Genomic DNA, 12,557 nt, shown 5'->3' on the forward strand with positions numbered 1-12,557 from the left:
AAAAGAAAATTTATAATTTTAAAAAATATACATAAATATAGGCTTTAAATGTCTCAAGAAATTATCCTTAAGGAAGGGTAAACATTACATTTTCTCAGCAAATTTCATACCAAAAGCCTAATTCAATCTCCATGAATGATAAAACTGTACCGAAATTCAAGTGGCTTATATTTCGATATTAATATCTTTCTGCCATCCACTCCTGTTTTGGTGAACTCATATAAAAAGTATCTAAATGCTACAAAATTTCAAACAATCTAAACAAATAAAATCTGTATATATGTCTGCATGTGTATCCATCCATACCACATAAAATACACAAAAATCAAAACTGTATACTTTAGAAATATTTAAAGTTGTGTCACATGTATAAGGTAATTAAAATCATATCCAAATAATCAGAGGCTAAATTTCCCTTCTGCATACAATTTGCTGATATGGAAGAAAAAAAATCTAATGGTAACACACTGTCCCCTAGTGGAAATGAAAATAAATGCCAGGTGTTTGTAAATTTCCCAAACTTCAGGAGAAAAGCAGTCATTTACTAAGAGACTGAGAAAAACAAAACAGTTCTCTCCAAATGAAAAGTATTTGCCTCTTGCTCATCTGAGTGAAACAAATGTCTCCTGAAAAATACTAGTGAAAACGTACTTGAGTTTACTTATGAACACAGTCACCACATAGCACTTCTCATCTCCTTTATCCTTCATGCCTGGCACAAGGTCTTGCACACGAAGCGAAGGTGCTCAGTAAGTATTGTGAAATTAGATAATTAAGAAGAAAGAGAGAACTGGTTAAGAATACCCTATGGAGACAGCAGTGTTACTCTGCTGAATAAGAACAGAGAATAAAGATTAACACAAACCCAAGTATGCAGAGCTCAGAGCCAGAACACAGTGGGGTAAAACATGGGCTGCCAAAAGCACCAGACGTCTGGCTCGAGGAACAAGCAGTTCATTATTGTGTCAATTATTTCTAGATCTGGGACTTGTCACACTGTCATACTGTACTTTGTTACAACATCATTCACAGTATCAATTCCCCAACCTAATAAAGTTGAAAAAGCTGTCTCATACACAATGTCTCTTTTAATTAGCAAAAATGTTTTGATCGTGTACAACTTACCCAACAGTTACCATATCCTGCTAGTTTTGTGTTGTGACATCCCTCACCAGCTGTACTCCAACCACTTTAAGCCTATTCTTTACCATTTTTTAAGTAGATCCCACTAGGGTGTCCTAGCTAGCTACTTCTTTCTGCTCTTGGCTACTGCACTAACCTCACTAGAACAATCATTTTCATGGTATTACTTTCACCCACATTACTGTCAGCACAAAATTCACCTTAGAATTCAAGATTATTCCCAATCAATCCTCCTAAACATAGTCTCCACTCCTTTACTATGTAGAATTGACTTCTGTGGCCATACTGATATAATCACTGTTTTCTCCAGGAAAATTGTATCCCAATAATTGCCTTTCTTATTCACATCAATTTTCTAAGACCTGGCTGTGATGACTTCCTCTTATGAAATCATCTATTTTATTGCACATCAGTAATTTGCATTATCACAGTTTGCCTCACAATCTCTTACAAATATTTTGTCAAGTTTGTCTATTTATAGATCCCATTTTCTTAACTAAACTGTAGAAAGTAAAAGACAACTCTCCCAAATTAAATTCTAAAATCAAAGTACTATGCCTACAGTAGGTACTTGGGAAACGAACTAGATGAATTTGCTAATTAATTCTATAAAGATCTGGCTTTATATAAAACTGTTAAGATATCTTTGAAGCATCAAAATTTTTAGATAAAGATACATCATTATAGAAATAACCTCCTGAAAATAAAAATAAGAAAAGAAAAACTTGTATCTATACTTGAAAACTGGAAAGATGTCAAAAACAAGAAATTTATGCTACCTGATTTCTCTCCTATGAAAAAAAAGCCTGGCCTCAGAGATAAGTAGGGACAATAATAAATTTACACTAATATACCAAAGTCAGGAGGATAAAATAGACAATGATGTAGGTATTCTCTTACTTGAGGTGGTTGCCTAAGCAAAAAATCTGTATACTAGGCATTGGTAAGCAATGAGTACTATTTCCACAATGGGTGAGAAATGATAGGATGGACAAAAAGATTATTCAGAAGGCTATCTTTCTGAATGGATGGCTCAGGTGTTAGTAGAAAAATATACTGATAATTTCTCTTAGAACATAAAGCCTGGGTAAAATTTTTCTATAAAATTTAGATTCAAAATTTTAACTACAAACTTAAATCAAGGAAAGATAACTAAAATAGCCCAATTCAAACATAACTTCTTGATAGAAACATGTGAGTGGGCAGAGAGAATTATTGTGGAAATAGTTCTAAGCAGTTAAAAAAGAAAAAAATGTCTAGTTCATGACCATTAGACTTAAATATTGGTTTAATGTGTGAGTAGTTAGTACCCAAAATTTTACTCACAAAGTTCCACAGAAAAGTATTTACCTTTGTATTAAAAACTACATTACTCAGCCATTAAAAAAAATACATTTGAATCGGTTCTACTGAGATGGATGAAACTGGAGCCCATTATACAGAGTGAAGTAAGCCAGAAAGAAAAACAACAATACAGTATACTAATGCATATATATGGAATTTGAAAGATGGTAACGATAACCCTATATGAGAGACAGAATAAGAGACACAGATGCATAGAACAATTTTATGGACTCTGAGGGAGAAGGTGAGGGTGGGACGTTCTGGGAGAATAGCATTGAAACATGTATATTATCATATGTGAAACAGAACACCATTCCATGTTCGATGCATGAGACAAGGGCTCAGGGCCGGGGCAATGGGATGATCCAGAGGGATGGGATGGGGAGGGAGGTGGGTGGGGGGTCCAGGAAGGGGAACACATGTAAACGCATGGCTGATTCATGTCAATGTATGGCAAAAACTATTACAATATTGTAAAGTAATTAGTCCCCAACTAAAATAAATAAATTTATAAAAAAAAAAATAGATAAATAAAAACTATATTTCCTCATAAGAATGAGACTCCTTTCAATGACTGTATTTCAAGAAGTTCCCTGATATTAAGCTATAAGTTATATATTAAGATATGAATGGATAGATTTTTTCTCACTAAACAGAATATGTAGTTGGGCAAGTTAGACAAACACATAAACACATATATGCATTCAAAATAGCAAGCTATAAAGAAAACAACAGACCAGTTTAGTTTCAAAATGAATTCAGCATTAGGATTTCCAGGCATAAAATATTTTAAAACTATGTAAAAAAAAATTCCAAATAAACAAAAACTGTTCTACCCTGATCAGAATGGTGCCAATTTTTATCAGCCTTGACTAGCAGAACACTAACCTGAAAAAGCTCTCTCCTACAATGAAGAGCTGAGGTCTTTTGCATGGAGAACAACACATGGTAGATTATCCATAGAGCTTCTTCTCAATGAGAAGGTAGATAAAAATCAGCAGATATGTAAAACAATTTTCTAGGTGGAAAGAACTTTTTGAAATCATTAGAATTAACTACCTTTCCCTGAAATGATGGAGCAAAGTGAAAACAAGATTTAAGAAGATGCTTCAAACACAGAGGTAAGACCAAAGTAGGAATAATTTTATGTCACTCAATATTTCATATAGATATTAAATAAATGTATTTGAATTAAATACCTTATTGGAAGTGGCATACAATCTTTTCTATATAAATTTAACTTAGCTAAATGGAATACAGATTTGAAGATCTATAGAGCTCAGAAGAATAAAAGATTGAAAATAATGAGAAGAGAGTCAAGACACCAATTAAGGAACTAAGTTACATATATTATTAATATAACAACTATATAATTATAATGTATATAATTATGTAATTACATATATGATAATGTATATAAATTATATACCGATCTTATATAAATTATACATTATAAATTATACAAACTTGGGGAAGAAAACACAGATAATACAGAAGTCATTATAAATATGTAGAAGAAAATTCTTTGAGTTGAAGAAAGACAAACGTTTGCAGATAGACAGAAATTATTTGGTGCCTTTCATAATTAGTGAAAGAACACTCCAAAGAAGCCATATTCTGATGATACTTCCAAATTTAAAGATAAAAATTCAGCAGGCTTCAGCAGGCAATACAGATTAATTTCAATAGATAAGAATGGCTGATGTATAAGTTCTCTGGAATACTAAATACCACAAGCAAAGGGATCCAAGGAAAAGATTATTGCCTAGGAATCCTGGCTAATGTAAGAACATAAAAGGAGACACTGCGGGATATGCAGGGCTCTGAAAGCATACCTAACAATGGAGCATTTTTTTTTTTAAAGAGTATTTTAAAACTTAACTTATACAATAATGAAATAAATGAGCAAAAAAATAAGAATGAGGCTCCTTTCAGTGACTGTATTTCAAGGAGCTCCCTGAGATTAGCTATAAGTTATATATTAAGATATGAATAGATAGATGCTTTTTTCATTAAATACGTAGTTCAGCAAGCTAAACAAATACATAAACACATATATGCACTCAAAATAATAAGTTATGAAGAAAATAACAGACCAGTTTAGTTTCAAAATGAATCCAGCATTAGAATTTCCAAGCACAAAATATTTTAAAACTATGTAAAAAAATTCAAAATAAACAAGTATGGAATCACAAAAATAAGCAAAGGCCCTCAATGAAGAGCAGGCTTGAAAAATAAGAAATAGAATTTTACAAATAAAAATGTTACAATTTAAACAAAATGTCTCAAAAGATGGATTAAACATATTATACTCACCTGAAAAGAGAATTACTGAAACTGAAGACAGAATTGAAGAAATTAATCAAAATTCCTATCAGAACATATAAAGAGAAGTTAAGAGATTTGGCAGACATGATAGCAATGTTTAATATATAGTTAATCAGAAAGTGAGGAGAGCAACAATGGGGATAAATAATAAATAAGTCATTGCTAAAAAATTGTCCAGAATTGATAGAATATAGGAATTCATTCATAAAGGAAACCCAATGAATTCTAAAGTGGGTAAAAAGGAAATTCAACAAGTAGACAAATTTCAGGGAAACCATGGAACACTAAACATAAAGACATGATCCTAAAGCAGCTAGAGAGAACAACCAACAGAGGACTAACAGTTACCTGGACAACAGTTTTTCTCACAGCAATAATAGTAGCAAAAACACAATGACATATTTGCAACTGCCAAGAATTTTTTAAAAAGCCACCAAAAAACAAAAATTCCTTCCAAAAATACCTATCAACCTAGAATAACTTATACATAATACCCCACAAACAGTATTTATTACATGAAAACAGAAGATGGGCTCCCTCAGATAAACATAAAATTATATTTCTAAAAATACTCTGGCACTAAAGGATGTACCTCAAGTGGAAAAAAAATAATTTCAGAAAGAAAATCTAATAGGTTAGAAGGTATGGAAAACAAAGAAGTAGTTTTAAAATAAGTACATAAATCGAAAAGAAGTGTCTCAAGAAAAAAAAGTAACATTTAAATGTGGAAAGTATTTAAAAGAACAAAATAAAAGCGCTGAATAAGAACACAAGTACAGGGACTTCCCTGCTGGTCCAGTGGCTAAAGGCCCCACACTCTCAACGCAGGGAGCCTGGGTTCAGAACCTCGATCAGGGAACTGATCTCACATGCCGCAGCTAAGACCCGGAGAAGCCAAATAAATTTTTAAAAAAAGAACACTAGCATAAAAGGTGGAAGGTAAGTGATTAAACAAAATGTTCTAAGATTCATGAAAGTTTTGGCAGATTAAAATATTAACTTAAGATTTTCACAATAAATAAGCAAAATAAAATTTCAAAAAAATCTATGAAATAGTCCACAAACAATAGAACATGAAACTTAAATTAGTAGAGGGGAAATGGGATAAAAGACTCTAGGGGTTTTCAGGGATCTAAAGCTCAATATTTTCTCCAAAAACAATAATTAACAATGAAAAGATTAAAACACACACACAAACACAAACACACAACACTTTCAGTGTTGAAGGGAAAGAATTTCCAAACTTCAAAATAACTGGAAGTTAAAAGACAAAAAGAGAAAACCACCAAATTTCAGTGAATAATTTCTCATGCACCTCTATCCTGTCTCAAGCCCCCACAGCAGTTTAAGGCAGTCTGACAAAACTTAAAGGAAGTGGAAAGCTACTATGATCATCTAAAACCATCAACAGAGAGAATACGCCTGCTTTAAGTATAAAAACAATTTTTAAAAAAGTATGTAAAAATAGTAAGAAAAAAATGTAAAAAATAGAAAAAAGTGCATGCATAAAAACAGCATGACCATGAGAAATGACTTCAAATTCTGCTTGAATGGAAGTGACAGTCCTCTCCTGGAAGAGAAAAATACAAAAAGGAAAAGAGAAGTAATATAAAGTAGTTGAGAGGTAAAGGGGAAAATTTAGGATACTGAAATACAGAAGATTCCCCCACCATTAAATAAGATAAATTAACTAAAGAATCTGGATTTTGCTACATTGACAGGGAAAGCTGCAGTAAGTCAGATTATCTTTAAACTAGCCAAATTCACAACAAAGAAACAAGAGCGAAATTAATACTTCTACACAGAGTTATTACACAAAAGAAAGAAATTAAGATTCAGCCAGCTAAATTGATGAACCACCCTATATGCTAAAAAACAGAAAAAGAAATAAGGCAAAAGACTGTAAGGTAACACTCCAAACTGAAGAGAAATTATTCTTCGTATCAACCAGGATGGATGTAGCGGTAATTCATAATGAATTATTAATAACATCAAATGAAGTAAAATATTTTATAAATAAATAATAAAACTGAAGAGGATGAAAATGAAACTAACTAACCTGATTATCTTTGGAGAATACTATTTTCATTCTACATTTTAAGACAAAGAACTACATAAAGCTATTGTACTCTAATTAGCAAATTTGTTTTACCAGAGATATGTGCTAGCAATTCTAAAATTACACTTATGTGTATTCCAAGAATGAACAAAGAAATAAATACATTGCTGATAATAAAAGCTAGATTCTCACACTTGAAGAAAAGGGTTACATATAAGGAAAGGGAGAGGCTAGAAAGATCCCATGCTATTGGACTGGAAACAGATGTCACTGTGAACTCACGGTTTAGTTTAGATAAAGTATACATTACATACAAATGTATGTATATAAATATAGAAATAAGTGTATAAAAATACATACATTTCCTAGCAATGCCTACTCAAAGAGTTTGCAAATAATGATGCTCCAGAAGCAATGAGCACCCTTAGTGCCCAGATCTTGGTTTCTAAATACTATTATCTAAAAAAAGAAATTTGCATTTCTTAAAGAAATTGCTGATTCCAAGGCTGGGAGACGAAACAAGAAAATCTTTAAACATCTTTTGGAGCTAAAGAGTAAGGGATGCTCAAAATCTGATGAGGACAGTGAATAACATGAAAGCCCTCTTAATGACCAAATTTGGCACAAATGAATCAACAAAATAATAAAGTTATTCAGAAAAATTCATAAAATAAAACTAATACTCATGAACTGACAGGGAGAAAGAGAGAGATGAAAGAAGAAAGGAAGATAGATAAATGATAGTATAGTAGGAAAAACTCTTCCTTATTGTAGACTTTTAATTATTAAACTTGGAAAGAATGATGGAAATAAAATAACCACATTTTGACAAGCATCACCACATAATTGTTTCTAGCAAGAATCATTAATGTATACTATAATTAGCTTGTAAAACTATGATAAAAATTGGGATATTTACATAATCTAATGGTATTTCCCCACAACTTACTTATTATCATAAAGGGAAAAATAATAAATTTTCAGTGGGAAAACCTGGCAACTACTATTTTAACCATGTGATCACAAATAACATCAACAGTGCGTGCGTGCTAAGTCATGTCCAACTTCAGTCATGTCACTTCGGTTGTGTCCAACTCTTTGTGACCCTGTGGACTGTTGCCTGCCAGGTTCCACTCCATGGGATTCTCCAGGCAAGAATACTGGAGTGGGTTGCCATGCCCTCCCTCCAGGGGATCTTCACAACCCAGGGACTGAACCTGCATCTCAGTATCTTCTGCATTGCAGGTGGGTTCTTTACCACTAGGGCCACCTGGGAAAGCCCATCATCACCAGTAGTAAGACACAAAGGTATTATTTGACCCTGATATGATGCACTGAAAGAATAAACCCTACTTGTATTCTTGCCAAAAATGCATAGCTTGAATTTATTCATGAGAAAAAATAACACAAACTTAAATTGAGAGGCATTAAACCGTATAACAGGCCAGTGTTTGTCAAAAGTGCAAAGTCATAAAAGACAAAAATTGATGTGTCCCAAATTAAAGGAGACTAAAAAGAAGTGAGAACAAAATGCAACATGTGTTCCAGGATTGAAACATGAACCAGAAGAAGAATAATAGAGAAAATGGACAAAATTTAATAATACTTATAAAGAATAGAATTATATCAATATTAATTTTCTGATTTTGACATTGCAGTGACATGAGATATTAATATTATATATTCTGGGTCAAGGGTATACAGAAATTCTTTGTACTATTTTTGAAAACTTTTCTAAGCCTGAAATTATTTCAAGAATTTCAAGATAAAAAACTATTAATAATAGAGAAAAAACTAATGAAAGACAAAAATCTTAATTAAACAGTTAATAAAAATATGAAAAAAGTAGCACAGAGGGCAAAAAATAAGAGTAAGCACTCAAAATATTTTTCTAATTTGAATAATTATAAATGACTAAGCCCATAGGTAAAAACACAGATTGTCAGGTTGGATGAAAAGCTAAACACAACTACATGGCCTTTATAACAGCCATATATAAAACATAAGGAGGGTCAAGTGACTGAAAAAGAAAAATGAGAGTGGCACTAACCAAAAAATAGCTTGGTTCACTGTATTCAGTATGCTCACTATAAAAAAAAATAGACTTTAAGATAAAAAGCATTACAGATAGAGGGTTACTACACAAATTATATAAAGTTTGCTCCACCAGAAGCAGGTTTTGGGTATTGGGGGAAATTACAAACTCTGTTTTGGATAAATCTGAGATTTGAGGGAGAAATCCAAGACAAAATACCAAAGAGGTAGCTGACAGTATGGGTGGTGATTTACTGGTTTAGTTGCTAAGTCGGGTCCGATTCTTGTGACCACATGGATTGTAGCCTGCCAGACTGTTCTGTCCATGGAATTCTCCAGGCAAGAACACTCGAGTGGGTTGCCATTTCCTTCTCCAGGGAATCTTCCTGACCCAGGGATCAAACACAGATCTCCTGCACTGCAGGCAGATTCTTTACCAACTGAGCGATGAGGGAAGTTGAGGGTATAGGACACAGAAATTAAGTCATTTTCAAATGGATGGTATGTAAAACCACACCGGTGGGTGAGAATTTGGAGGGATCACACAGGACTGTGTGGTATTTAGGGGTCTATGAGAAGTAAAGGAACTGGCAAGGAGTCTGAGAAGGAGCAGACACACTCTGTAGGAAGAAATCGGGGGTGTAATGTTCATGGAACCTGAGATAAACGACTCATAAACAAGAAAATGGTACCCAGCTGTCCCTCAATATTTACAGACTGTTACAGAGAAAATTACTCAGTTAAACAGAGAGAAGGACAGAGCATTGTTTTAAACAGATCATAAAGCAAAACAATACTTTTTAATGATTTTGCAAAGATAAAGTTTTTTTTTCCCAAAAATATGTAAAGTGAGTGAAGTTGCTCAGTCGTGTCCGACTCTTTGTAACTCCATGGACTGTAGCCTACCAGCCTCCTCCATCCATGAGATTTTCCATGCAAGAGTACTGGAGTGGGTTGCCATTTCCTTCTCCAGGGGATCTTCCTGACCCAAGGATTGAACCCCGGTCTCACACATTGCAGGCAGACGCTTTACCATCTGAGCCACCAGGGAAGCCCCAAAATATATAAAGTACACTACAAAACACTGGACTGTGAAGAGGGATGAAAGTCATATTGAATTTCTTATTGTACAGAGAATCAAGCCAATATATATTAAATCATCACGGATTTTAAGTTGACAGGAAAGGACAAAAGTAAATATGCACATAAAACTCAAAAAATAATCAGCAGTAGTATGAAACAGGATACTACCTTATAAAACCATCAGGGAAAAAGGGTAAAGAAAACATAACACATCCTATGGGTAAATTTCATTAACTAGAAACTTAAAACCAAGAGAGCCTGAGTAACTTTTCCAAAGTCACACAGACAATAACTAAAAAATACCGACTTGAAATCAGGATTAGAATGTATTGGAGTCCAAGCACTTAACAGCTTCAGGGATAATCTTGTCCAAGAAAACAAGCTTCTAAATGACCGAAGTTTTGACCCATTAATTTTTATGTTCAGTTTAATATCAAATTAAAAAGATAATCCCTCTTGAAATTTTTATATGACTCAGCAGCAATATGCTGGCTGTGTGGTCTAACACACAGCATGCTACGTATGCCCTGCCCCTCTAATAGCAAAATGAGTAAATAAATAAAAAACAACCAAATTAATTTGGGTTTTATGATGTGAATATAAACTGATGAGAGAATTAACTCTCTTGTGTCAATAATAATAAAAAGTCTAACTTGAAAAGTGGGATACTATTTCCAGAATTGGTAACATTCAGACAAAAGGTAGAAGCCAGCACTGTTCAGTGAATACAGATGGAGGTATGAAGGAAGTTCTGTAAAACAGATGTAGGGGACATAACACAAATATTTACTGAGTCAAATGTCACTTTCTCTTATAGTTTATGTTGTCACACATATACATATGGCAAAGGTAAGCAGGAAGCCTTGTCCATTTCAGGAACTGTCATGCCATAAAATGATAAGGCATAGGAAACAACATATACCAGAGTCAAGTTGCTAAAGCAAAGGCAAAAATAAAAATTGAAACCAAAACATACATTGATTTGACTGTCATGCTTGGTTGGTTTTGGCATGATCCCTGGCAGGATCTGTTTTTTATTGAGAGATGACGAACGTTTGCTTGCTCTGCCGACATGTTTTCAGTGAGGTGTAGAGCATAGGAAAGGCTAGGCAACATTTTAATTATTTCTCCAGCATTATAATAAACTGAAAAAGATCTGGGGAGAACACAAATAAGCAGCGCATTTAAAAATCTCCCGTGGCACCCTGGAAACCTCACAAAGGAAGCAGTGACATGTTTTCCATTCACCCAGCCTAAGGCATAAATCTCCGGTTTCCTGGATGTACTAATTTCATAAAGAATAATTTAAGTGTTATATAGAACACACACAATGAAAAGGAAAAGAAAATCTACAAAATCTTTCTTCCTTTTAATTGTTTATTCATTCTGATTGGGATTGGAAGACCTTTAAAAGACAAATAAGTGCCTGACAGCTATAAATAATTAAAATACTAGCAGAGAGGAATAATAGTTGCAGGGGAGAAAATGTCTATCTGGCTTATACATATGTTCAATGAGAAGAGCAAGAGACACTGTTGTGTGGTGAACACTAAATCATGAAAGCAAAAATGACTGATAATCATGAGAGGAATATATTAAAAGACATTTACAAGTAAACTCGAGTTCAATGACAGGAAGTTCTTACAAGTCGTTATGTACATCAATCTTACAAGAAATACAGCCCTTTTGTAGAATGAAATATCTATTTCTGTGACTTGAAAAATGAAAGGAAAACATGCACTAAAAAATCTATCCTGCTCAGGTTTATTTTGTTTGGATTCATGAATTTTACTTGGAAATAAGTTCTCATCAATGTAGGCCAAAGACAAAACAAAAATAAGAACAGAGAGATAACTTAAGACTGTTGCTTACGATGGCATTCTTCTGGATATTGTATTTCTCAGTTTTAAAAGTAAGTCTTCAGGAAAGGAGAGCTTGGTTTTTCTGATTATTAGGGAAGAAGCCTTGTTCATCATGTTCGTGATCTTGAGATTCAATACTGAAGGGACATCCTGAGTTACAATCATTATGTCTATTCTGACGTAACAATTTCTTGTATATTCTTTTATAGCACGTTATTTTTTTGCTTTTAACTAGTAATGTGCTGTTTCAGTTCAGCTCAGCTCAGTCGCTCAGTCGTAGCCGACTCTTTGCGACCCCATGCACTGCAGCATGCCAGGTTTCCCTGTCCATCACTAACTCCCAGAGCTTGCTCAAACTCATATCCTTTGAGTCGGTGATGTTTAGAAGGGATAAAGTGGATATTTTATGAGAGAAACAAAACAGATTTGTTTAATCAAAGAGTAAAAAAATCCCTTTGTTTTGACTAGGTACATTGCAGTTTTTGTTTCTCATTTAAAATGTTTAATCATTAAAAAAGCTGAAATATAGTTAATGTAAAATGTTGTGCTAGTTTCAGGTGTACAGCAAAATCATTAGTTATACATATATATGTATATATATATTCTTTTTCAGATTCTTTTCCATTGTAGATTACTACAAGATATTGAATATATCTTGCAGTATATTCAATAATATCTTGAATATATCTTCTCTGTCCTGTAAG

The 12,557-nt window shown here is 33.4% G+C and overlaps 1 protein-coding gene across 10 annotated transcripts in view; it reads right to left on the bottom strand.

Annotated features, from left to right (window-relative positions):
• Positions 1-12,557, bottom strand: part of CRPPA (CDP-L-ribitol pyrophosphorylase A) — a 417,735-nt gene that overhangs the window by 84,640 nt on the left and 320,538 nt on the right. For 2 of the 10 annotated variants that reach the window (XR_014067826.1, XR_014067825.1), the window contains 2 exons: positions 4,804-4,858; positions 3,376-3,519 (listed from right to left, as the gene is read on the bottom strand). The exons of the other annotated variants lie outside the window; for them this stretch is intronic. The gene's annotated coding sequence lies outside the window, so the exon portion shown is untranslated. The remainder of the gene's footprint in view (positions 1-3,375; positions 3,520-4,803; positions 4,859-12,557) is intronic. 10 annotated transcript variants of the gene reach the window in all.

This window comes from Giraffa tippelskirchi, chromosome 10, assembly GCF_054371585.1.
Source record: "Giraffa tippelskirchi isolate mGirTip1 chromosome 10, T2T-mGirTip1v1.2.pri, whole genome shotgun sequence".
NCBI lineage: Eukaryota > Metazoa > Chordata > Mammalia > Artiodactyla > Giraffidae > Giraffa > Giraffa tippelskirchi.